This window comes from Manis javanica, chromosome 18 (genome assembly GCF_040802235.1).
Source record: "Manis javanica isolate MJ-LG chromosome 18, MJ_LKY, whole genome shotgun sequence".
Taxonomy (NCBI): domain Eukaryota; kingdom Metazoa; phylum Chordata; class Mammalia; order Pholidota; family Manidae; genus Manis; species Manis javanica.
The window spans coordinates 15,984,488-16,010,919 of NC_133173.1; the positions used below are offsets into that span (position 1 = coordinate 15,984,488).

Sequence of the window (26,432 nt, forward strand, 5' to 3'; positions counted from 1 at the left end):
GCATGTCCCATTGTTACACCATGGCTGGAGAACCTTTCAGTGACACAGATTAGAAGGACAGTGCTTCTCTTCTTAGCCCTTCTGGCGGCCTCTGTCTTGCCCAGAATGGAGCACGCTGCCTGTGGCCTGCAGGCCCACACAGCCTGGCTCTGTGTCCCATCCAGACTCCTCTTTGCCCTTCCTCTCCACGCCAGCCACTCTAGCATTTCTGTTCCAAAAACCACCCCTGGCTTAGGACCTTTGCACCTGATGTTCACTCTCCTCGGAAACTCTTTCTCCAGACCCTCATGTGGCTGCCTTCTCACCACGTGGCCCTCTGCACCACATCTCTTCCTGAAGCCCTGTGGCCATCTTATCTCAACAGGCCCTCTGCTGTCCCCAGCATACCTAACTCCATGTACCTCTGTGGGACTGACTGCATTTTCACTCAAATCTTGTCTCAGAGTTATTTACTCAAGTGGTGATCTCAAGAGATGAGACCGTAGCTCCTTCCAGACAAGGAGCAGGTTGCTTCCTACCCGCTTTCACAGCAGCGGGTTCCCTAGGTTCAGTTCCTTAGCTGTGGCCGGAACCCCTGTGTGGAGCGTCCCTCTGGGCTCTGCAGGCTGTGTGGCCTGGAGGACCAGAACATAGAGGCTGATGCTTCTGTTCGCTGTGCTCGGAGTCACCAGCTGTCTTGCAAGTCTCCTGTCTACTTTGGGCACTTAAGGGGTTGTGGCAGCTTTACTCCTGGCCCTCCTCTCTCTCTGAGGTGTTGGTTCTTCCCTGATGGACTGGTGCAGTAAGCAGGAGAAAGAGCAGAGCTCAGACCAAGTACTCTCCACGTCCGTGCACTGCCCTGTCTGAGGGTCTCTGTAAATGCCAGCTGGGGCCCAGGAGCTGCCCTCGTACTTCATGTTTTCCTCCATCACCCACACCCCCAGTGCATGAACATGGGAAGTCTGCTCTGACTGGTCCATGGCCACACTCTAGGTGCCCAGAACAGCAGGCATGCACAGGCATCAGGTAGCACTCAATCACTTGTTGAACGAAAGAATGAACTCTGTGCATGACAGCAGGCAGCTCATGGGCTGCCTTTTTCTCAGTGACCACCTCTATCTCAGAATTTCTGGGAGGGTCATGTTATGGAATGAATTGTGTTCCCCAAAATTCATCTGTTGAAATCCTAACCCCCCAGTGAGACTGTATTTGGAGAGAGGACTTTTAAAGAGGCAATTTAAGTTAAATGATGTCATATGTGTGGGACCCTAAGCCAATATGATCAGTGTCCTTATAAGAAGAGGGAGAGACACCAGGTATGCATGCACACCAAGAAAATATCTGGAAGGGACGCAGAGAGAAGGCAGCCAAGGAGAGAGGCCTCAGAAAAACTGAACTGCCAATGCTTGGATCTTGGATGTCCATCCTTCAGAACTGAGAAAAAAAAAAGTATTTTGTTTAAGCCCGCCAGTCTGTGGTATTTTGTTACAGCAGCCCCAGCAAACCCACACAGTGCTTGGTAACAGATGTGCATGGATTTTTCCTTAGAACAGTAGGAGCAAATCCCTGATTTTGGAAGGGAACTTAATCTAACTTTTGTAAATGTGAATCCAAGTTTGGGATAGAATGTGCGTCATAAAGCAGGTAACTTCCCTTTGAGTCCAAATATTGTGATGTACAGATGGAACTGGAGGAATCCGGGTGTTTGTGCATCATGGCGGGGCTGGGCGCCCCGACGCCTGGCCTGGTGGGGCATGTCCACTCACTGGAGGGGAGGGCACCAAGAGCAAAGCCAGGGCACGGGGGGCGGGGGGGACGACTGAGTGGGGTTTCCGGGAGCTGGCAAGGAAGGCCTCCCTGGGGGTAATAACATGGACTGGAAAACTGGGGTAATCCCACGCAGGTTCTTTTGGGTGGCCCCAAAGACTGGCTTTGACCTGGAACACTCCAGAAATGCCTTGAATCTAATGGGCATGGTGCCAGTATGGTCCCTTCTTCTGTGACACGGAGGAAAGAGGAAGAGTGCTCAGCGGGGTTGTCAGGGGTGCGAGGCTTTCCTGGCAGCTGTGTCAGTGGGTGGCCATGGCTGCATAACACAGCCCAGCCGCCACCCCGGCCCCGCCCATCTTAAGGAAAGGGAATGTGCTCAGAGCAGCCCAGCTTGTGCTGTGAGTCACAGAGCAGTTTTCTCAAACCATAGCTGATGCCGAGGAACCCCAAATGCACACTTTGAAACTGGTTGAAGATTAAAGAAGAGAGCTTTTGCTTCCAGGGTCTAGGTTAAATATAATTAAAAACTTTGATTATGAGAATACTAACTTTGGGAATACAGTGAGGAGATGTATTCAGGCTGCATGGTCAGTCTATATAAGGGAGATGTTTAAATAATGAAATTTCAGCTAGAAATTAAGTTATTATTAATAACATATTGGGCAACATATTGGGTAGATATGGATGATAAAGTTGCCCCTCTATGGGTTGTGGCATGTTCACTGGATGAGTCTCTGCCTAAACAGCTCTTAAAAATGTTCATAGTCCCCAGAATTGTCACTGGGAGTCCCAGTCCACCTGGAAGTTACGTGTTCCCTGGGAGAGGAGGATGCCTGAGTGACAGTGTGGCAGTGGGGAGGGCTCTGTGTCTGGGAAACTGAGGCAGGCTCATATCTGTAACAAAGCATGAGGGGTGGGGAGTGGGCAGAGAATGAGGAGCTGCCTAAAGAGGCTCCAGCCTCCGGGTGAGGACTGTGGTCCCTGATGGGGGGCAGCCACCTTGGAGGATTCTTTGTCTCTAATAGACAAGTTGCAGTAATAATAAGAAAGACAGTGCTTCACTGATTCTTAGATGCACTTATCCCCCACATTTATCACCCCCCCCCCAAATTGCTGTGAGTCATGCCACCACTGAGGTCCAGTTGGCAGTTGTGACTGGTCATTTGTGCAAACTTGATTGGTCTGTGGTACCACTAGTTTACATGTGTTGAGTTTGATTTGCTGGTTAAAATGTCTTCAGAAGAATGATGCTTTGTGTTAAAGAGAGAGCGCTGTGTGTGCACAAAGGCAAGGAACAGAGCAGCAGCAGTCAGGTATCTTAGTAATGGAACAAGTGCTGTTGAGAAATGACCACAGTTCTGCCTTTCCTTGCCCATGAGAAATGAGTGAGTGATGTGCTGCTAATCAAGTGCTAACGAAGGAAGCCCCTACAGGTGGATGAATTTTGTCCTGTTTTGTAAATGCCATACATACAAAAAGCTCACTCAGCCCACCCTAAGCAAGAAAACACCACCACTCAGCTTGCAGAAGAGGATTGGCAGCTTGGAATAAAGTCCCAGAGGCAACTCTGACAGCCCCTGTGCTCCTGAGGTCACAGGACATGATGGTGGGGAAGGTGCAGCCATGGATGAGCACCTACGAAGTGGAACTTCCAGGAAGTCATAACCAATTTGTTTTACTCACTTTTTTTTCTTTTCATGTTTGCACAAGAGTGGTATTTGAAAGAAACCTCTGTCTAAATATAAGTACAGAATGAAAACTAGAAGTGATACAGAAGTATAGGGTCCAAAACTACTAGAACTGATATCGGAATACAGCAAAGTTGCAGGATACAAAATCAACACACAGAAATCTGTGGCTTTCCTATACACTAACAATGAACTAACAGAAAGAGAAATCATAAAAACAACTCCATTCACAATTGCATCAAAAAAAATAAAATACCTAGGAATAAACCTAACCAAAAAGGTGAAAGACTTATACTCTGAAAACTACAAGTCACTCTTAAGAGAAATTAAAGGGGATACTAACAGATGGAAACTCATCCCATGCTTGTGGCTAGGAAGAATTAATATCGTCAAAATGGCCATCCTGCCAAAAGCAATATACACATTTGATGCAATCCCTATGAAACTACCAGCAACATTCTTCAATGAACTGTAACAAATAATTCAAAAATTCATATGGAAACACCAAAGACCCTGAATAGCCAAAGCAATCCTGAGAAAGAAGAATAAAGGAGGGGGGGGATCTCACTCCCCAACTTCAAGCTCTACTATAAAGCCATAGTAATCAAGACAACTTGGTACTGGCACAAGAACAGAGCCACAGACCAATGGAACAGACTAGAGAATCCAGACATTAACCCAGACATATATGGTCAATTAATATTTGATAAAGGAGCCATGGACATACAATGGCGAAATGACAGTCTCTTCAACAGATGGTGCTGGCAAAACTGGACCATTGCCTAACCCCATATACAAAAGTAAACTCAAAATGGATCAAAGACCTGAATGTAAGTCATGAAACCATTAAACTCTTGGAAAAAAACATAGGCAAAAACCTCTTAGACATAAACATGAGTGACCTCTTCTTGAACATATCTCCCCGGGCAAGGAAAACAACAGCAAAAATGAACAAGTGGGACTATATTAAGCTGAAAAGCTTCTGTACAGCAAAAGACACCATCAATAGAACAAAAAGGAACCCTACAGTATGGGAGAATATATTTGAAAATGACAGATCCGATAAAGGCTTGACGTCCAGAATATATAAAGAGCTCACACGCCTCAACCAACAAAAAACAAATAACCCAATTAAAAAATGGGCAGAGGAACTGAACAGACAGTTCTCTAAAAAAGAAATACAGATGGCCAACAGATACATGAAAAGATGCTCCACATCGCTAATTATCAGAGAAATGCAAATTAAAACTACAATGAGGTATCATCTCACACCAGTAAGGATGGCTGCCATCCAAAAGACAAACAACAACAAATGTTGGCGAGGCTGTGGAGAAAGGGGAACCCTCCTACACTGCTGGTGGGAATGTAAATTAGTTCAACCATTGTGGAAAGCAGTATGGAGGTACATCAAAATGCTCAAAACAGACTTACCATTTGACCCAGGAATTCCACTCCTAGGAATTTACCCTAAGAATGCAGCAATCAAGTTTGAGAAAGACAGATGCACCCCTATGTTTATCGCAGCACGATTTACAATAGCCAAGAATTGGAAGCAACCTAAATGTACATCGATAGATGAATGGATAAAGAAGATGTGGTACATATATACAATGGAATACTACTCAGTCATAAGAAAAGGGCAAATCCTACCATTTGCAGCAACATGGATGGAGCTGGAGGGTATTATGCTCAGTGAAATAAGCCAATCGGAGAAAGAGAAATACCAAATGATTTCACTCATCTGTGGAGTATAAGAACAAAGGAAAAACTGAAGGAACAAAACAGCAGCAGAATCACAGAACTCAAGAATGGACTAACAGGTACCAAAGGGAAAGGGACTGGGGAGGATGGGTGGGTAGGGAGGGATAAGGGAGGGGGGAGAAGAAGGGGGTATTAAGATTAGCATGCATGGGGGGGTGGGAGAAAGGGGAGGGCTGTACAACACAGAGAAGACAAGTAGTGACTCTACAACATTTTGCTATGCTGATGGACAGTGACTGTAAAGGGGTTTATAGGGGGGACCGGTATAGGGGAGAGCCTAGTAAACATAATATTCATCATGTAAGTGTAGATTAAGATAACAAAAAAAAAAAGCAGTTCCTGTGTGGTGACCTCCAATGAGTTCTACACAATGGTATAAAGGGCATATAAAAGTGTAGGCAAAGGGTTTGTTTGTGCTTATACAGAGGATCAAAGCCTAATTTGGCTACCCCGAAAATGAACTAAGATACGATATGAAAAAGAACTTCCAACATCACCACTCTCTGGAAGATGATCATCAAAAAACCCCAACAAAGATCCATGTGCTGCTACAGCAGTAGATGCACTCATCCCACCGGTTCCTGGACTTGCCATGGGAATGAAGAAGGAGATATCTAAGCTGGCCTGTGCATACAGTAAAACAACAAATTTGACTGGATCTACACTGTTGGAACTCAACCAAGAATTAGGAGAAGTGCAGATTGTAGCGCTCCAAAATCTTACAACTACAGACTATTTACTGTTAAAAGAACATATGGGATGTGAACAGTCCCCAGGAATGGGTTGTTTTAATTTGTCTGATTTCTCTCAGACTGTTCAAGTTCAGTTGGACAATATCCACCATATCATAGATAAGTTTTCACAAATGCCTAAGGTGCCTAACTGGTTTTCTTCGTTTCACTGGAGATGGCTGGTAATTATAGGTATGCTTTGGTTATGTAACTGTATTCCTATTATGTTAATGTGTGTGTGCAATTTAATTAGTAGTTTAAAACCTATACATACTGAAGTTACTATACAAGAAGATATGTCAAAGAAATAATCAATCTTCCCATGTTTTCTTCCGCCTGCTACCTCTATAGCTTTTCTTCTTCCTTCCTAATTACAACCCATAAATAGAATTCGTGCCTCATATCAAATTTACCGTGTATCACAATTCTTCCAAGTGGTAAAGATATCTCAAGACAAATGCTGGGCATAGAAGCCACAGGGCATAAATATGCAAAGAAGTAAAACACTAACCTTTTCAAACAATAAGGCTTCTCTCTCACTTACCAACTTTACATTTCCCTGTATGGCCCCGGAAGATGACTGGTTAGCCAGAGACGGGTAAGATTCTTCAAGGGGAGGAACAACCTAAGACAGGCACAGTCGCAGGGGGGCCATCAGGTGAGAAATTGGGGATCAACAGAGGTGAGGCTTAGAACCTCCCCCCTCTGTTCTGAGAGAAATCTGCTGCATCCGTGGATGTTTTATTGCCGTTGTCTAGCTTGGATTAGCACATAGTCTACAGGCACACACCTGATCATCTACATTTGCTCTCTTACAACACTAAACTATGTTTTCTACCTTTATCTTGCATCTACCTACCACTTCAGCATTTTATTAAAAATAATAATAATAAAGAGAGAAATGTGGCATCCACATATAAATCAAGTATAAAAATCAAATGAATATTCATATTTGAACTGTTTATAGTTCATAATGCATGATTAAAACCGAAAGTTTCTGTGATGACTGCCCTTGTACTATTCACCATGTAACTTATTCACTATGTAAGAATTTGTTCTCCATGTAAAAAAAAATACTATATGGAACAACAACAACAACAAAAAAGTATAGGGTCATAATTTACTTGGCAACTTACCTTTGTTCTTAACACTTTTTTGCATTAATGGTGCATCTAACAATCATGGAGACTGTGATGGTTAATTTTGTGTCAGTTTGGCTAGGCCATAGTATCCAGGTGAAACATCTGAATGTTGCTGTGTTTTTTAAATGTGATTAACATTTAAATCAGTATATCCCGAGCAGAGCAGATTATGCTCCATAGTGTTGATGGGCCTTGTCTGATCAGTTAAAGTCCTTAAGAAAACACGCTTAGGTCACCCTATGAAGAAGGAGCTTGCCTCCAGACTGCCTTCGGATTTGAGCTGCAGAATCAACTCTTTCTTTTCTTCAACCTGCCAGCTCACCTTGCAGATTTCAGACTTGCCCACCTCCACAGTCATGTGAGCCAATTCTTTCAAATAAATCTTTGTCTTCATAGATAGATACAGATAGATGCGCACACACACCCTCTACTGGTTGTTTCTCTGGAGAACCCTAATAAAGAGACAGGTTCAGAAAACATGGTCACGGTCCCTATCCTGAATCTTGTTGCATTTTGTGCAAGCTCTCTAAGCCTCAGCTTAGCCTTCTGTGAAATGAGAACAGTGTTCCAGCCTCACAGGCTTATCATGAAAGTTTCAGGAGATGAGGCAGTCAAAGAATTTGTCCAGGTGCCAGGCTCAGAGCAAGGTGTGGAGGAAGGCACTTAGTATGCATGACAGCATCCACAGATCTCTGCCTTTGGAGGCTTCCCTGTGAGTGTGCTCCTGTCTTTACAAAGAGGAAACTGAGGCCCAGAGAGATCAAAGTGTTGGTGGGCAGCTGTGCCTGGGGAGGTCTCTCCCTGCACACTAGGTGAAACCTCAACCCGGATTGGGGAGGGTTCTTGACTCTGATCAGGGAAGAATTCTCAACCAGACAAATGCCAGCAAGAAATGAATTCATCAAAGCAAGAATAGAAGCAAATAGCAGTAGCCCTACAGGCAGTAGAGAGCAAGGAAGAACAGAGGGAGAAAAGAGAAGTTCACCGAACTCCTGCTTGGCAGAGGGAAGATCCCTTGCCAACTCCTAAAGCCAGGGCCACTTGGCATCCAGTGCCTGCTTTATCTGCACGGTGTGAGAATTATGTCCCTGCCACCCTAGGATTTGGTGGAGCCATGGAACACTGGATGGAGTGAGTTTATGTTGTGAGAACTTTTCACTTCCCTACTGGTCTGAGATAAAACAGGGAGAGAGAAGAGGATTGCTGTAAAGACTAGAAAGCTGAATAAAATAGCAAAATGACAAAGACATTTACTACCAAAAGTGGCGGTTGAAGACTCCTTGTCTTTATCGTAGAAAACAGTTCAGAGACAAGTGCAGTCGGCTTTTGCAACAAGAGAGTTTATTTGACATAAGACAGTACATACTCAGGTGTGCAGGCAGCCTCAGAGGGGAGACATGCTTAAGGGTTTAGGGCCTGGGGCTTATAGGGCCTTTTGGGTAGGGTCAGCATAAAGCATGATATATACAGCTGATTCATAATTCCTTTGAAATTTCGTTTTAAGAATAGGGTTATTTATGTGGCTGTGTTAATCTACATCTCAACATTCTTTATCCACATAGGCTCATTTATACTTCATCCCGGACACAAAGTTACTTAATTGATTAAGGGGCTGGAAGAAGAGGAAGAACAGCACCTGCATGGATTAAGTTAAAGAATAAAGCTGGCCTTCTACCCATGCTAAGTAGATTTTACAATGGCATGACCCTTGTCCCATTTCCCTGCTGTGTCTCAAACGAAGTATAGCTCCAGCTGTGCTGCAGCCCCAGTGATCTGTAAAGAGAGAGCCTCATACTCCCATAGCCCATTGTCCACAGGGAGGTACACTCGGTGGGACTTGCCTGGGAGGACACAGGACATTAACAACAATTCCAGCCCACTGTTTTCACCTCTCACAAATACTAAAGTTATCATCAGTTTATAACTGCTTGCTCCACATTTCATATTTTCTCATCCACCCACCCCAATTCTCTCTCATCCCACACCTCTTTGGAGCATCAGAAACAAAACTCTCTCAAGTCAGCTCTCTGATATTAGAGTGACTAAAACTGGTGAGGATATCTGAAGTGGGTTTTATGAGATGATTTCTGAGCAAATGAAAGTGCAACCTCCATGGTGCTCGAAACTATTCAACCCTCCTCAGGAAGAGTGTCTGGCAGAATGAGAACCTCCATCATCTTGTGATTACCCGCTGGCTGGGAGAGGCCAACTACAGAGACATTTCTTACCAAAATTTCCATGTTAACCCTTGAGCCTAGGATTAGAGTGAGAGCACAGATTTGAATTTGTCTAGATTTCTTTTACTCTCAGGTTGCTTTCTGTAAAATACAGTCTCATTTTCAATATTAAAAGACATAATGAAAATAACTAGATTTTATTGTTTAAAATATTAATGGCCACACTATTGTATCTTCATTTTTATAGATCTTTATTTAATATCAGAGCAATGACTAAACTGTGGAGATGAAAGAAACTACCTGTTATTCCTCCTAACCTAATTACATTGACTTTTATTTTTAAATTAAGTCTTGAGTAAAATTAATTCATGTATCTAGATTCCCTGGGAGAAACAATAACATTTATTTGTAGGTTAAGATGGGCTTTCATCTTTTTTTAATTGAAGAATAGTTGACATATACTATTATGTTGGTTTCAGATATACAACAGTGATTAAAACAATTATATACATTATGAAATGCTCACCATTATAAGTATAATTGCTAATTCTTCTTGTGAAACATCTGCACAAGAAGGCCGAGTGGGTACTTACCCAGGGTCCTAAAGGGGAGAGGCATTCCCTAGACAGTTAGCTGGGTTATTCCCTAGACAAACTGTCTTAGACACTGGGTGGAGGGAAGGTTGTTGGAATGATTTCCTCATTTCCAGTACTCCAAGGTGAGTCCCATGAAGGCAGGATTTTTATTTTGTGTTGTTTTTTATTCACTGCTCTATCCCCAGCCTTTAGAACAATGCCCCAGCTAGCACTTAGTGTAGGGGCTTAATCAATATTTTTGAATGAATCAATTGATCATTTATCAATTAATAGCTTTCTTCAATCCCTTTATATTGTACCTATGATGATTTGCACTCAATGAAAATAGGAAGTGACCATTTTATATTAGAATATATGTATAGATCATTGGAATTATCATATTGCTTATGCATGGTAGAAGAGAGAGAGTTAACAACCAATCTCTTTAAAGATATAGCTGTCAGTATAGAGTTACCTTGCCAGATACTAAGGCATACTGCAAATCTATAGTGATTAAAAATTGTGGTCTTGATAAAAATACAGACAGGTGGATCCATAGCACAGAGTAGGGAGCTCAGAGACAGACTTCCATATGACAGGAGTTTAATCTATGTTAGGGTAAAACCCAAACCAATTTCTATATGAAATTTAAATGTGGAAAAAAATAAAACTGGATCCATTCCAGACGCAGTTTTCAAAAGTTTAAGACTTAAATGTAAAAGATAAACTATAAAGTCAATTGAAGAAGGTTTAGATATAGAAACGACTTTGTAAATAAAACTTTAAGAGCACAAGTTATAAGGCAAAAAGTAATGAATTTGACCATATCAAACTAAGAATTTCTGATCAATGAAGGCTACCTAGTAGCACTGACAGACAGATGACAGATTGGGGGAAAACAGCAGCAATATCAAGGAACAGTATACAAGGAGATCTTCCAAATGAACAGGAACCAAGAGGAGTTCAGATGAGAAAATGGGCGAAGTATGTGATCAGGCATTTTACAGAACAGGAAAATCACAAGGCTAAATAGCAAATGAAAAGACACTCCAAGTCATTTTAAATCAGAGAAGAGTACATTGGAAAGCAATTGAATGACCTTTTATAAATGACAGAGAAAATGAGCAACTCCTTCCCCTAAGCTTTCTACTGGTACCTCTATTCACAAAAGCAGGAAGACTTAAAAAAATAGCACCTTTCTGCCCCTTCCAGAACTGTACTTTTAAAAGGACAGAGACTGAGAAAGGAATATAGTTCTGGTTCGTAAGAGGCAGAGACACACACGAGTGGAGACACTTCCTAGGAAGTAGGCAACAATGGAGCATAGAGGGAAGTGGAGGACTGTGAGCAGAAAAGCCACTGGGAGGCCAGCTTGGGGCAGGAAGTGATCCTCTGGCCCCAGAAGGGAGACCTAGAAGCTGGAGGGAAAGGAGGTATCTCTGGTCTCCCCTCCTGTCCCCCAAGCCCAGCTGCTTCCATGCCTCCTTCACTCCTGATTGGACAGTCCAGGCGGGTAACAGCTACCACCATGCCAGAGTCAGTCTGGAGGGTAGGAATGGAAAGGACCAAGGACTCCTCCTCCCTCCACCACCATGGATGCAGCAGGGAAGAAAACAGGTGCTGTGTCTTGTATCAGAAAGGGCATTGCTGCTCACCTCCTGGGAGGTGCTGGAAGGGCTGGGAAGCAGGACTGAGAAGCAAAGCACCACAGCCCCCTGAGGGCACTTGGGGCAGCGGGTGGGCTGTGGTGAGTGGTTTTATGGTCATTTTCAATGTCCATGTGCCACCCACCACTTCGCATTTGGTGCCAGGTATGCAGTGTTTTCTGTGCATAGTGGTGAGGATGTCAGTCCTGCATGACTTTGTGGCAGGATTACTTACAATTCCCTAATATGCTGGGCAAGACAATCTGGGTTCCGCCTACCCCTGGGCTGGTGCCTGGGAGCTGCATGGGAGCTTCCTGATGATGCGCTGTCACCCCCAGTCATCGGGGTCCCATTGAGTGTTTACCAAGCACTCCTGCAAGTTCATCACTGCCCCACGTTCCGAGGCTGCAGAGGTGAGCAAGCCGAAGACTGCTTTCAGAGTTACATCTTGTGGGGAAGGCAGGCCATACCTAACACACAAACCAGAAAATGGTCTGCTGTGCAGAAAACTAAAGTGGAGAGATCCAGGGAGCTACAAACTACGTCAGCCTGAGTGGGCAGCAAAGGGTCTCAGAGCAGTAGTGTTCAAGGTGGGACCTGGATGAGGGGCAGGAGACCGGCAGAGGGAACAGCAGTGAAACAGCCTGGTCCAGGAGAGCGAGCTGACCAGAGCCGGGCCCCGTGCTGGGAGAGCCCAGGATGGCATGGAGAGGGAGGCTGGGTCCTAGCAGGCAGAGCTTGGCAAGCCTGGCCGTGGAGTTAGGATTTCGGCTCGAGTGTGATGGGATGTCATTGGGAAGGTTTAAATAGGCAGCGAGGAAATCTGGTTTCTGCTTTTAACAGATTATTGACTGCTGGGTGGAGCTTGGAGTAGTCGGGCAAAGTGAGTGCGGGGCCATCAGTCAGACCTTTTTGTCTGCAGGAGATATTACAAGGTGCATAAGGTGGGGTCAAGGAGATGACGCGAGGTGGAGAGATGTGATATATGTTGCAAGATTGGATGTGGGGTATTGAAATGCTTAAAGAGGAAATTACTGTTGGCATTTGGCTTCAAAATAAGATGGGCGTCAAGGAAGCAGATGGAGGCGTGGACAGGGCAGGGCTGGGTATGAGTAAATGGTGGGTTAGCCTTCTGTTCTGTCTCTGTGACTATTCCAGATTCTCCCTAAGAAAAGAGCAAGGGCACAGAGAAGACAAGTAGTGACCCTGGCATCTTACTACACTGATGGACAGTGACTGCATGGGGGAAGGGGTGAGGAGACTTGATAATATGGGTCATTGTAGTGACCACATTGTTTTTCATGTGAAACCTTCATAAGAGTGTATATCAATAATACCATAATCAAAAACATTGTAAAAAAAAAAAAGATTGGATGTGAGGGCTGAGAAAAAGATGAAGTAAGAAAGGCTTAGATTTTTGGCTTGGAAGGTGGTGCTGTTTGTTAAGCTGAAAAAAAGGAAGAGGAATGAATTTGGGAGGGCGCTGGGTAGGGAATCAAGAGCTCTGGTTGGGTGACGCTGGGTTCGCAAGGAACAGGAGTACCAGGCGGGCGCCGGACGTAGGAATCCAGAGTTCCCGGGCCTGTTGTCCGCTCTGCACAGAGGGAGCTGTTTAGAGCCTTCACAGATCAGTGATTTTAAATAAGAAAGTGTAAATGGAGACAGAGATGAAAAGTCCAGGCTGAGCCCTGCGATCCAGACATTAGTCATCGGCTGGGAGCACCTGGTGGGGATGGCGGAGGAGGTGGGCGGTGTCGGGAAGGCGGTGGGAAGGAGGTGCTTCAAAAGGGCTGAGGGGGCGCGCGCCGCCCGCCGCGCCTCCCCCGCCAAACCCGCGCCCCCACTTCCGCTCCTCACCGCGGGCCGGCGGATCCCCACCTGCCGCCGACGCGACGCCCGGGCCCGCCGGGCCGGAGGACTGCGGGGAGGCAGGGGCGGGTGCGCCGACGGCTGGGCGGCTGGGCGGCGGCGGGCGCGGGGAGTCCTGGAAGCGCGGGGGCCGCCGCCGCCGCAGCAGGTCCGGGTCAGCGCGGCCCGCCGAGCCTGCGCCCAGCGGCCCCGTCGGGGAAGGGCGGGAACCCGAGCCGCCCAAGGGCCCTGTGGCTGGAGCCAGGCGGTCCGCGGGCGGCGGGCAGGCCCCGGAGGGAGCGGGGCGGCAGGAGGAAAGGTGAACCAGGAAGGGGAGGAGAAGCCCAGAAGAATGCCAGTCAGCAGAGAAAGGAGGAGTCGGGGTTCCGAAGCAGCTCTGGCCGAACACGACCCACCTTCGTTAACGGGTGCTGTGGAGCAAGTCGCACGGCAACAACAATCACAAACATCAGAAACGAAAAAAAAAAGTTCTGTTCCATTTGCAGAGTGAATTTCATGAGCTTGAAAAACAAATAGCATCTGTTTCTGCAGAAACTAAAGAAACAAAGGCAAATTTATCAAGATGCTGCCATAGAAAATACCAAGCTTCTGTGTGGAAACCTGGAAACTCAAATCAAATCTTTACAAATGTAAAGCTTAAATTTGACATAGAAGCAGCCCAAGAAGACTTTTGAGAAACACATGCTAAGCTAAGATATAATGAATATTATGCAAAAATGAAAGTACATAAAGATAGTTTCAGGGAGGTAGAAAGCAAATGGTCATTCATGACTGAACTCCATAAAAAATGACATCTTGTTAAAAAACTAATGACAATGAAAGAGGAACTTATACAAGATTCCCAAATCCAGAAGGAAACTAGATGAAACAAGTACAGGAAGACATTACAAAGCTAAAGGATCAAATTATAACTGTAAAAGGATCTATTGTTGAAAAAACTTGTTTCCTTGAGGAAGAAAAACACACCCATGAAAAATTAAGGAAAGAAATAGAGGTACAGCATAAGACATACAGTGCAATTCCTAAGCGTTTGCACTGTCAGGTGAACAAACTTCTAACAGAAGACAATAGCAATGGAACGTTGAACAACTGGAAAAAACCACAGCTGAACTAAGAAAATGCATTGGAATGAAAGATTAATATGGCCATAGAGCAATGTAGAGCACAGACTGCCTGCAAAAATTATAGGACATAAGTCCTATAATCAGTCATCTGTTTCAAAGTGCCTTCCAGCCCTACAGTTGATAGCAGTACATAGACAGTAGTTATGTTTACAGAAGAATTGTGGTAGACCCTGTGTGAATATTTTGTCTGTAAGATATACTGTGCTCGTGAATGCCTGTTCATAAAACGTAAGGCCTTCACCATCATATGAAGTAAAAATTTAGAAGAAAAGAAGCACTTGAACTTAAAATGATTTAAAAATTGTTAAGATTTTTTTTGGTATCATTAATATACAATTACATGAGCAACAATTGTGGTTACTAGATTTCCCCCCCTTATCAAGTCCCCACCACATACCCCATTACAGTCACTGTCCATCAGCATAGTATGATGCTATATAGTCACTACTTGTCTTTTCTGTGCTATACTGCCTTCCTTGTGCTCCCCCACTAAATTATGTGTGCTAATTGTAATGCCCCTTATTCCCCTTCTTCCTCCCTTCCCACCCTTGCTTCAATCCCTTTCCCTTTGGTAACTGTTAGTCCATTCTTGGGTTCTGTGAGTCTGCTGCTGTTTTGTTCCTTCAGTTTTTGCTTTGTTCTTATACTCCACAGATGAGTGAAATCATTTGGTACTTGTCTTTCTCTGCCTGGCTTATTTCACTGAGCATAATGCCCTTTAGCTCCATCCATGTTGTTACAAATGGGATAATTTCTTTTCTTTTTATGGCTGAATAATAATCCATTGTGTATATGTACCACATCTTTATCCATTCATCTACTGATGGACACTTAGGTTGTTTCCATATCTTGGCTATTGTAAATAGTGCTGTGATAAACATAGGGGTGCATATGTCTTTTTCAAACTGGGCTCCTGCATTCTTAGGGTAAATGCCTAGGAGTGGAATTCCTGGGTCAAATGGTATTTCTATTTTGAGTTTTTTGCAGAACCTCCATACTGCTTTCCACAACAGTTGAACTAGTTTACATTCCCACCAGCAGTGTAGGAGGGTTCCCCTTTCTCGGCATCCTCCTCAGCATTTGTTGCTCCTATGCTTTTCTATGTTGACCATCCTAACTGGTGTGATGTGATATCTCATTGTGGTTTTAATTTGTATTTCCCTGATAATTAGCAATGTGGAGCATCTTTTCATGTGCCCATTGGCCATCTGAATTTCTTCTTTGGAGAAGTGTCTGTTCATATCCTCTGCCCATTTTTTAATAGGGTTATTTGCTTTTTGGGTGTTGAGGCATGTGAGTTCTTTATATATCTTGGATGTTAACCCCTTGTCAGATACGTCATTTGCAAATATATTCTCCCATACTGTAGGATGCCTTTTTGTTTTGCTGATGGTGTCCTTTGCTGTACAGAAAGAAGCTTTTTAGCATAATGTAGTCCTATTCAGTTTTGCTTTTGTTTCCCTTGCCCAAGGAGATGCATTCAGGAAAAAGTTGCTCATGTTTATATTCAAGAGATTTTTGCCTATGTTTTTTTCTAAGAGTTTTATGGTTTCATGATTTACATTCAGGTCTTTGATCCCTTTTGAGTTTACTTTTGTGTATGGGGTTGGACAATAATCCAGTTTCATTCTCTTGCATGTAGCTGTCCAGTTTTGCCAACACCAGTTGTTGAAGAAGCTGTCATTTCCCCATTGTATATCCATGGCTCCTCTATCATGTATTAATTGACCATCTATGCTTGGGTTTGTATCTGGGCTCACCAGTCTATTCCATTGGCTTATGGGTCTGTTGTTGTGCCAGTGCCAAATTGTCTTGATTACTGTGGCTTTGTAGTAGAGCTTGAAGTCAGGGAGCATAATCCGCCCAGCTTTATTCTTTCTTCTCAGGATTGCTTTGGCTATTTGGGGTCTTTTGTGGTTCTATATGAATTTTAGAATGATTTGCTCTAGTTCATTGAAGAATGCTGTTGGTATTTTGATAGGGATTGCATTGAATTTGTAGATTGCTTTGGGCAGGATGCCATTTTGACAATATTGATTCTTCCTATCCATGAGCACCGGATGTGTTTCCATTTATTGGTATCTTCTTTAATTTCTCTCATGAGTGTCTTGTAGTTTTCAGAGTATACGTCTTTCACTTCCTTGGTTAGGTTTATTCCTAGGTATTTTATTCTTTTTGATGCATTTGTGAATGGAATTGTTTTCCTGATTTCTCTTTCTGCTAGTTCATCATTAGTGTATAGGAATGCAGCAGATTTTGTGTATTAATTTTGTATCCTGCAACTTTGCTGAATTCAGGTATTAGATCTAATAGTTTTGGAGTGGATTCTTTGGGATTTTTTATGTACAATATCATGTCATCTGCAAACAGGGACAATTAGATGCCAATCTGGATGCCTTTTATTTCTTTGTGTTGTCTGATTGCTGTGGCTAGGACCTCCAAAACTATGTTGAATAACAGTGGGGAGAGTGGGCATCCCTGTCTTGTTCCCAATCTTAAAGGAAAGGCTTTCAGCTTCTCACTGTTAAGTATGATGTTGGCTGTGGGTTTGTCATATATGGCCTTTTTTATGTTAAAGTACTCACCCTCTGTGCCCATTTTGTTGAGAGTTTTATCATGAATAGATGTTGAATTTTGTAGAATACTTTTTCAGTGTCTATGGAGATGATCATGTGGTTTTTGTCCTTTTTGTTGATGTGGGGGATGATGTTGATGGATTTTTGAATGTTGTACCATCCTTGCATCTCTGGAGTAAATCCTACTTGATCATGATGGATGATTTTTGGTATATTTTTGAATTCAGTTTGCTAATATTTTGAGTATTTTTGCATCTATGTTCAACAGGGATATTGGTCTGTAATTTTGTTTTTTTGTGGTGTCTTTGCCTGGTTTTGGTATTAGAGTGATGCTGATCTCATAGAATGAGTTTGGAAGTATTCCCTCTTCTTTTACTCTTTGGAAAACTTTAAGGAGGATGGGTATTAGGTCTTCACTAAATGTTTGATAAAATTTAGTCGTGAAGCCATCTGGTCCAGGAATTTTGTTCTTAGGTAGTTTTTTTTATTACCAATTCAATTTCATTGCTGGTAATTGGTCTGTTCATATTTTCTGTTTCTTCCTGGGTCAGCCTGGGAAGATTGTATTTTTCTAGAAAGTTGTCCATTTCTTTTAGATTATCCAGTTTGTTAGCATATAATTTTTCATAGTATTCTCTCATAATTCTTTGTATTTCTGTGCTGTCTGTAGTGAGTTTTTCTTTCTCATTTCTGATTCTGTTTATGTGCATAGACTCTGTCTTTTTCTTGATTGATAAGTCTGGCTAGGGGTTTATCTATTTTGTTTATTTTCTTAAAGAACCAGCTCCTGCTTTCATTGGTTCTTTCTATTGTTTTATTATTCTTGATTTTATTTATTTATGCTGTAATCTTTGTTATTTCCCTCCTTCTACTGACTTTGGGTCTCATTTGTTCTTTTTGTAGTTTGGTTAATTGTGAGTTTAGAATGTTCATTTGGGATTATTATTTTTTCCTGTGGTAGGCCTGTATTGCAATATATTTCCTTTTTAGCATGGCCTTCACTGTGTCCCACAGATTTTTGTGGTGTTGAATTATTGTTATCATTTGTCTCCATATATTGCTTGATCTCTGTTTTTATTTGGTCTTTGATGCATTGATTATGTAGGAGCATGTTATTAAGCCTCCATGTGTTTGTGGGCTTTTTCATTTTCTTTGTGTAATTTATTTTTAGTTTCATACATTTGTGATCTGAGAAGCTGGTTGGTAAAATTTCAGTGTTTTTGAATTTACTGAGGCTCTTTTTGTTACCTAGTATATGATCTCTTCTTGAGAATGTTCCATGTGCACTTGAGAACATTTATCCTGTTGCTTTTAGATGGAGTGTTCTATAGATGTCCATTAGGTCCTTCTGTTCTAATACGTTCAGTGTCTCTGTCACCTTACTTATTTTCTGTCTGGTTGTTCTGTCCTTTGGAGTGAGTGGTGTGTTGAAATCTCCTAAAATGAATGTATTATTGCATTCTGTTTCCCCCTTTAATTCTGTTAGTATTTGTTTCACATATGTAGGTGATCCTGTGTTGAGTGCATAGATATTTATAATGGTTATATACTCTTGTTGGACAGACCCATTTGTCATTATGTAATGTCCTTCTTTGTCTGTTGTTACTTTCTTTTTTTTGAAGTCTATTTTGTCTGATAGAAGTAAAGCAACTCCTGCTTTTTTCTCCCTATTAGTTGCATGAAATATGTTTTTCCATACCTTTACTTTCAGTCTGTGTATGTCTTAGGGTTTGAAGTGAGTCTCTTATAGGCCGCATATAGATGGGTCTTGTTGGTTTATCCATTCAGTAACTCTACAGCTTTTGATTGGTGCATTTAGACCATTTACATTTAGAGTCATTATTGATAGGTATGTACTTACTGCCATTGCAGACTTTAGATGTGTGGTTACCAAAGGTTCAAGGGTAATTCCCTTACTATCTAAGAGTCTTATTTAACTCACTTAGTATGCTATTACGAACACAACCTAAAGGTTCTTTTTTTTCCCTTCTTTCTCTTCCTCCTCCATTCTTTATATATTAGGTACATTTTCTGTACTCTTTTTCTATCCCTTGATTGACTTTGAGGGTAGTTGATATAATTTTGCATCTGCTTAGTTATTAATTGTTCTACTTTGCTGTGGTTTTATTTCCCCTGGTGACAGCTATTTAGCCTTAGGAATACTTCCATCTATACTAGTCTCTCCAGTAGAGATGATTTGTGGGAGGTAATTTCTCTCAGCCTTTGCTTATCTGAAAACTGTTTAATTTCTCCTTCAAATTTAAAAGATAACCTTGCCAGGTAGAGTTTTCTTGATTCGAGGCTCTTCTGTTTCATTGCATTAAATATATCATGCCACTCCCTTCTAGCCTGTAAGGTTTCTGTTGAGAAATCTGATGATAGCCTGATGGGTTTTCCTTCGTATGTGATCTTTTTTATCTCTCTAGCTGCTTTTAAAAGTCTGTCCTTATCCTTTTTAATTATTATATGTCTGTCCTTATCCATTTTAATTATTGTATGTCTTGGTCTTGTCCATAATTATTATATGTCTTGGGTCCCTGTGTTGGGAGATCTGTGCACCTCCATGGCTTGATAGACTATCTCCTTCCCCAGATTGGGGAAGTTTTCAGCAATTACCTCCTCAATGCCACTTTATATCCTTTTTTCTCTCTTTTCTTCTTTTGGTACCTGCATAATGCGAACACTGTTCCTTTTGGATTGGTCACACAGTTCTCTCAATATTCTTTCATTTTTAGAGATCCTTTTTTCTCTCTGTGCCTCAGTTTCTTTGTATTTCTCCTCTCTACTTTCTGTTCCATTTACCTTCTCTTCTACTACATCTAATCTGCTTTTAAATCCTTCCATTGTATGTTGTATTTCAGATATGGAATTTCTTAATGATTGAATCTCTGTCCTAAATTTGTCCCTGAGTTCTTGAATATTTTTCTGAACCTCCATGAGCATGTTTATGATTTTTATTTTGAACTCTCTTTCAGGAAGATTTGTGAGTTCACTTTGATTTGGCCCTTTTTCTGGGGTTTGTGAGATTTTGGCCTGAACCAGGTTCCTTTGACATTTCATATTTCTATGTGGTGCCCTCTAGTGCCCAGAAGCTCTAGTCTCTGGAGCTGCTCAGTCCCTGGAGTGAGTTCGAGGGTCACACAGGAGCGGTACTGGTGCCTGGGGGTAGGAAATAGATGTTTCCTGCTTCACGGCTGCAGTACTTTTGTCCAGTGTCAGAGCCAGCAGGCCGAGCACACAGGTGTAAGCATCTGTGCTTTGCATCTGTAGCTGTTGTAGGTGGGGCCTCCCTTTGGCTGGCCTGATGCCAGCGCAGTGACTGCTGGTTTGGGAGCTGGTGCTGGCAGGCCAGGAGGAGGACACAGCAGGCTGTGTATCACAGTGAGGGGCCTGGTAGCTGAGTAGCCAGCCAGGGGGATGGAGTGCCTGAAGCTCCTGCAAGTTCCCAACCTGCTGGGCAGAGCATGCACAGACAACCTTGTCCACTTATCCCATCTTGCGTGCAGCAAGCTCCGGGTAAACCCTGCCTCTTCATCAGCCCTCTCACTGCTAGGAAGCCTCTCAGACCGCCTGCCTTTCCTTTATCCCAGAGCAGCTGGATGTGCATCCCTGTCCTCCACAAATGGCTGGAGTCTCAGTCTGTCCATGTATTCCGCCTATCTTAGCTCTCCAACCACACTAATCTCCAGAGCAGCATGCAATGTACATTTGTGCTCCAAAGCAGATATCCAGGGCTGGGTGTTCAGCAGTCCTAGGCTTCCACCCCCCTCCCCACTCCATTTCTCTTCCTCCTTCTGGTTAGCTGGGGTGGGGAAAGGGCCGCCAGATCAAGGCTTTGGTATGTTACCCTGTTTCGTGATGTCTCCTCTCTCTCTCAGTGTGTGCAGTCTGGTGCAGCCTCCTTTCCTGTTGCTTTTTTAGGATTAGTTGTATTAACTATATTTTTGTATTATATGTGGTTTTGGGAGGAGTTCTGTGTCTAACCTCTCATGCTGCCATCTTGAATCGATCTGTCAAGATATTTTAAGTTTGTTTCAAACTTTTTGTTACAACTTACTTTTTCACCACTGCCTTCATAATAGTCCATAAATATTGGCATTTTTACAATAATGTTATTATATGTTCAATGCTTCAGATGTTTTACTCAGTTTTTTTCCTTTATGCATAAAGTAGCAATAATTTTTTCTTTGTTATTAGGTAACATAAAGTCCATAAAATTTTTTGTTCCATTTTTCTATCTGTAAATTTTTAAATTAATATTCTGTGACTAAATTGAAAGTGTAGCATTGTATAAGGCAAATATTCCAGCTCTTAAAAGAATAGTAATCAAAAAAAGGGGTGAGGGGACAGCTGTGTAGAATATTCTTGAAGGCTAACTGTATACAGTACACTTTGTGGCAGATCAGAAATGCAAGTCAGACAAGTTGACACAAAGCTGACTTGAAAGCCTGTAGATGTTGGTGTTGGTGTGGGACCATTTATATCTCACTCCTTCTCCATATGCTTATGTCATGGATTCCCATTTAGCCAAGTTCTTCCTATTCTGCAAACTATAGAAGTAAAGATGTGGCCATTTCTTTGACCTTTCTGCTCACAATGGGACATTGCAAGAAAACCAGAAAGGAAAATAGAATGATGGAATAAAACATTTGAAGACTCCCTGAGAAATCATCAACCCACTTAACATATTTAACAAGATCCAGCTTCCCAGAGATGCACTGACTCACCTAGGAGGGCAGTTGTAAAGGCAGACCTAGAACTCAAGACTTTGAGCTCTCCATCCATTGTTTCTACAGTGAATATTCTAGGGAAAATGATTCTTTGGTAGATGTCTCACTTGTCACTTTCTTACCCTGACTTAAAAAGAGGACCTCGTCCTCTGTCTCTGAGACCTTTTCTCTGGCAGTTCCATGAGGGAGGTGTCCTCTCCTGGAGGCTTGGGGGTCACGAAGCAGCACCTGTGGCCATCAAGGCTGCTGGATTCAAGGCAGGTGGGCCCAGAGGGGTCTGCAGGCCACAGGAGTCGGTCTGAGTGCTGTGGGGACATGAGCTGGAAGGCAGCTTACCCGTGGGTGCCAAAGCTGAGGTTGCAGGCCGGGTGTAGCCCCAGCAATCCACCCGTCCTAGGATCCCAAGTCAATCTGCCCTCCCTCCCCACACACTGAGACTTCAAGGAGCTGTTTTGTGTTTTCTCTTCTTTTTTAATTGTCACCTATTTAATGCTTCCCTTCCTTCCTTCTTTTTTATTGAACCTCTCACTCTTGTTAGAGGATTTCTAGTCTTTGTATCAAGAGACCTGGATTCTAGGCGTCACCTCTCCTTTGAGGGCCTCAGTGATCTCATCTGCAAAATAAAGGCTTTGGAATGAAAGTTCCCAAGCTATGGTCTTTGGGAATGAAGGTTCCCAAGCTGCAGTCCCCAACCAGCATCACGATCACCTGGGAACTTGCTAGAAGGGCACATTGTATCTCCCCACCCTCACCTCTGTCAGCCCTACTGAATGACACTCTCTGGGGGTGGGACCAGCCCCCTGGTTTTCACAGGCCCTGCAGGGATTCCAAAGCCTGCCATGGTGCAGGAGACTGACATTAGAGGTCCCTATATCTGTTGGCTGCTGGGCCTGGTACCTCTGGGAGGGATGAAACACTCCCATTAATGTTGACTTTCTTGGGCAGCAGTAGCTGTAACTCCACATGGCAGAAGCTTAGAATCTGGAGATGGATTGAACTGTATGGAGTTTAGGTTGCAGCCTCTCCTTTCTCCCAGCTGTTACATATCCTGAGACTTCATGGGTACGGAACACAAGTCTCCCAGCGCCGGTACCTGCAGCTCTAACTGCACCACTGCAAAGTGGCGGCAGAATAAGCAGGTGGGTGGGGCAAGGTTGGTGAGCTAAAATGCAACATTGGGTTTTCATAGTTTTACTTCTGTCTTCTCCAGAAACACAACCACTGGTGTCTTGTTCCTGATATAATGGGATGAGAACGATAAGCGTTTGTTTTCTGCTCCCTTTTCCTCATCTGCTCCCCCTGAGCCACCTTCCTCTGTGTTGCTCTGTTCTGGGGCCAGTTGTGCTGATCAGGATAATGAGTGGGTTTGAGAAGTGGAGGAAAATAAGAGGCTGAAATCTTATATTGGGAAGGGAATAAAGCAGTTGCTGAAGGAAAGGCTGGAGTGGCCAAGGGAGAAGGGGGCAAGGAGAGCCTTGCCTTGCAGCTGGGTGGGCAGGGGAGGCATGGGGCAGCTGGCTGACGTGAAGAATTTAGGGAACTGGTTAAGCACAAAGAAGTGGCATGGGTTCCCTCTGTTACGTGACATGATTCCCCAATCTCAGATGACCCTCAGTGAAAGTATATACTGCAAGTTTTCTTGCAGTGACTGTTCTGTTCCTGTCGAATGTGCCATCTTGCTGAAATGAGAGTTGGAGCATGAGCAAAAAGTCCAGGACTTCTGAGGCATGTGGTGTTGAGCCTCAGTGACACCAAACTAAGTGGGAATAATTTGAGTTTTGTGAGGTATAATCGTGGAGAAAGACAAATTGTGTTGTCCTTATTGCTGCATCTTTTAATTTCAGAGTTCATGTAAAAAATTACCTGGCTTCATTTTTTAGCTGTAAAATGAACATTCTAGAAACAAATATAGTGTTGCAATGTTGGTGGACATTACTTTCAGACTTCTTGAACACTCATAGTTCTTGGGGAGCACCACAGCAGGATAGGAAACAAAATTATTCCCATTTGATTGGACGTGAGGCTGAACGTGACTTTGATCACTGATTAATCCCCAGTAGTTCTTCTAGTTTCTGCCCCATGTGAGAAAAAAGGGGGCTAGGATGAGATGTTTGGTATACTCATAGTGAACACTAGTAGACGTTCTGTGCCTCTATTACACAGTGTTTAATGGGGTGTGTACCCCCTGAAAGTATAAAAAAATTGAAATTCATTTCCAATCTCTTTAAGACTTAAGTGATGCTGGAGATCTAACTGGGTGTAAGGCTTTAGTGATTGCTGTGTGACAACACAGAAGACTGAGGAGTGAATAGAATTTGGAATTCAAGTCCCTGGATTTGATTAATGTATGGCCTTGAGAAAAAAAAACCCTGAGTATCAGTCTATTCATGTGTAAAATGGCCATTAAAAATAAGCCCTGACTGTGAAGGATGGAGCAATTGAGATAATACGAGGTGCTCTTTATAAACTACAAAGAACTCTGTCTATTTTCTATATGCTGTGGATAGCTTTGGGGTCACCTCAACACATTCTCAACCCTTTCCTTTCCCACTCCTGTGTGCAGACACCACCCTGGCCCCTCTGCACCCCTTCACCCATATCGCAGGTGAATGGTGGGTGCCTTTCCAAGCTGAGGCCAACACAGTTCCAATGGTGGACTGTGGGTGACTGGTCCATGGAGGGTGTCTGAAGTGTAGTGCATTCTTTTCTGGGCCTCTGAAAATGGTTCCTCAGAGAGTCTCCTGAGTGGTTTAATCTACAACCTAGAGACTAGGTTGTTTTCTATTGGCCATCAATGGCCATTTGGATGGAAAACAGGAAAAAAGAAAGGGAATCAAGAGAGGAACATTAGGATCCCTTAAAGCATTGCAGGTGTGGTTCCTGCACACTCTGAACCCCATACCAGTTCTGGACCTTGGGGATTTTGCACTTCCCTTGTTTGCTTAAGCTAATTCATGTGGGTTTCCATAAATGCAGCCCAGATTGCCCTTTGGCATGATGATTCCCTCATCGGGGGCAGTTTTCTCCATATTTTTTCAGTATCTGAAATTCTGCTTTAATGTGTTAATACAAGGAAGAGAAAAAAGAGGTAGAAATAGTGGAAAGACAGGAACAATCATATTGATCATTGCAATCAATATGATGATTTACCTAAAAACTCCAAGAAAATCCGTTGACTCACCCGATTATTCAAAACATTAATTCTCGAGTAGTACTCTGTGTCTGGCATTGAGGAATGACTTAGAATTATGAGAGTGTCCAGTAAAGTGGCCAATTACAAGGTAATTATATAACAGTAGGCTTTTAGGTTAAATACAACATAGTAAAAATGTTTTGATATTGGACAAGTCTTGAGCCATTACTGGAGGCTATCCTGCGTGAGATATATTTTTAGGGTCTTAGGCCTTTATGAACTCCCTGATTTCTGCTAAGGATTGAACCATATCTAAAGCCCTTCCCATATTCCATTCATTGGAGGGATTTTGCACCATTATGAATCCTGTGATAAGTGTAGCATTGCCTGCCATTCTTACAAGCCTTCCTACAATTTTTTTATTCAAAGAGTTTCTTACCATTATGGATTCTGTGATGTACTTTGAGGCTTGAGTTAAGTCTGAAATATTTCCCACGTTTATCACATTCAAAGCAGTATGAGTACTCTGAGGTCAGTCCTGTTGTTGATGTGCCTACGTTAACCATAGTCATAGGGTATCTCTCCCGTATGAATTCTCCAGTGTATTATTCTAAGGCTGCCCCTGGATTAAAGGTCTGTCATGTTCCTTACAGTTACTGGGTTTCCCTCTATTGTGAGTTCCCTGATGCAGAGTAGGAGATGTATGTTTTCTCTAAGTGGACATTTTTTTTCATAACTTATTAGTACATACCTTCACATAAGATTTGGAAATTTGTAATTCCTATTAGGCAATCAAATATTTTCCTGCTGTTTCCCTTAAGAACTCAGTTTCAAGGTAACAATTAGGTCTACTCTGTGAGCCAGTAATTATGTCCTGTTCTCTCGTTTCTTCCCTCCCAAGCATCAGGGCCTTTGTCACTGCTCCAAGGTGGCCTGGCCTAGAAAAACAGTGTCCATCATGGAGACAACACTAGGAGTTCTCCATGATCACATGCCGGTATAACTTATTTGGAGCGGGGTCCAAACAGCCCCGGTTCCTGCAGGACCCACATGGCCACATTGCCTGCATATCAAGCATCTCTACACCACAGTTTGCGGCCTGCAAGGTCTGATCAGCTCTCCTTGGTTTTCTCCACTGTAGAAGCCGCTCTAGAGCTAAACACTGGTGTTTAGATGTAAAACATTTTTTCCCTCTTCCTTGAGGTCTTTTTCTGAGAGAACAGCAGGCTTACACACACAGTGTGATGGAAGGAGGAGGGAGTCTGTCTGATAGCACAGCAGGGCCCCGGTTGCAGCTCTGGGAATGTTTGTTTCTGAGCCATCTAACTTCCCCCTCAGAGCTCCTGAGGGGGGCTTCCTAGACCTCCCTCCACAGCCAGTCAGCTGTACCTTCGTGCCAGAAGCCTCTGATCTAGGACTTAGAATCTGACCTTCCTCTTGGGGACATTTCTCTGCCCGTGCCCCACAAGGCTATGAGGTAAGATGCTGGAGGAAGCAGCAGGGCCCCGAGGGCCCCGGGGGGACACACCAC

At 43.2% G+C, this 26,432-nt stretch overlaps 1 protein-coding gene and 1 pseudogene across 8 annotated transcripts in view; both read left to right on the top strand.

Annotated features, from left to right (window-relative positions):
* The window catches only part of OTUD7A (OTU deubiquitinase 7A), a 374,155-nt gene that overhangs the window by 68,104 nt on the left and 279,619 nt on the right, over positions 1-26,432 (top strand). The window lies entirely within an intron of this gene.
* On the top strand, positions 12,859-14,723 carry LOC108388236 (coiled-coil domain-containing protein 122 pseudogene; annotated as a pseudogene).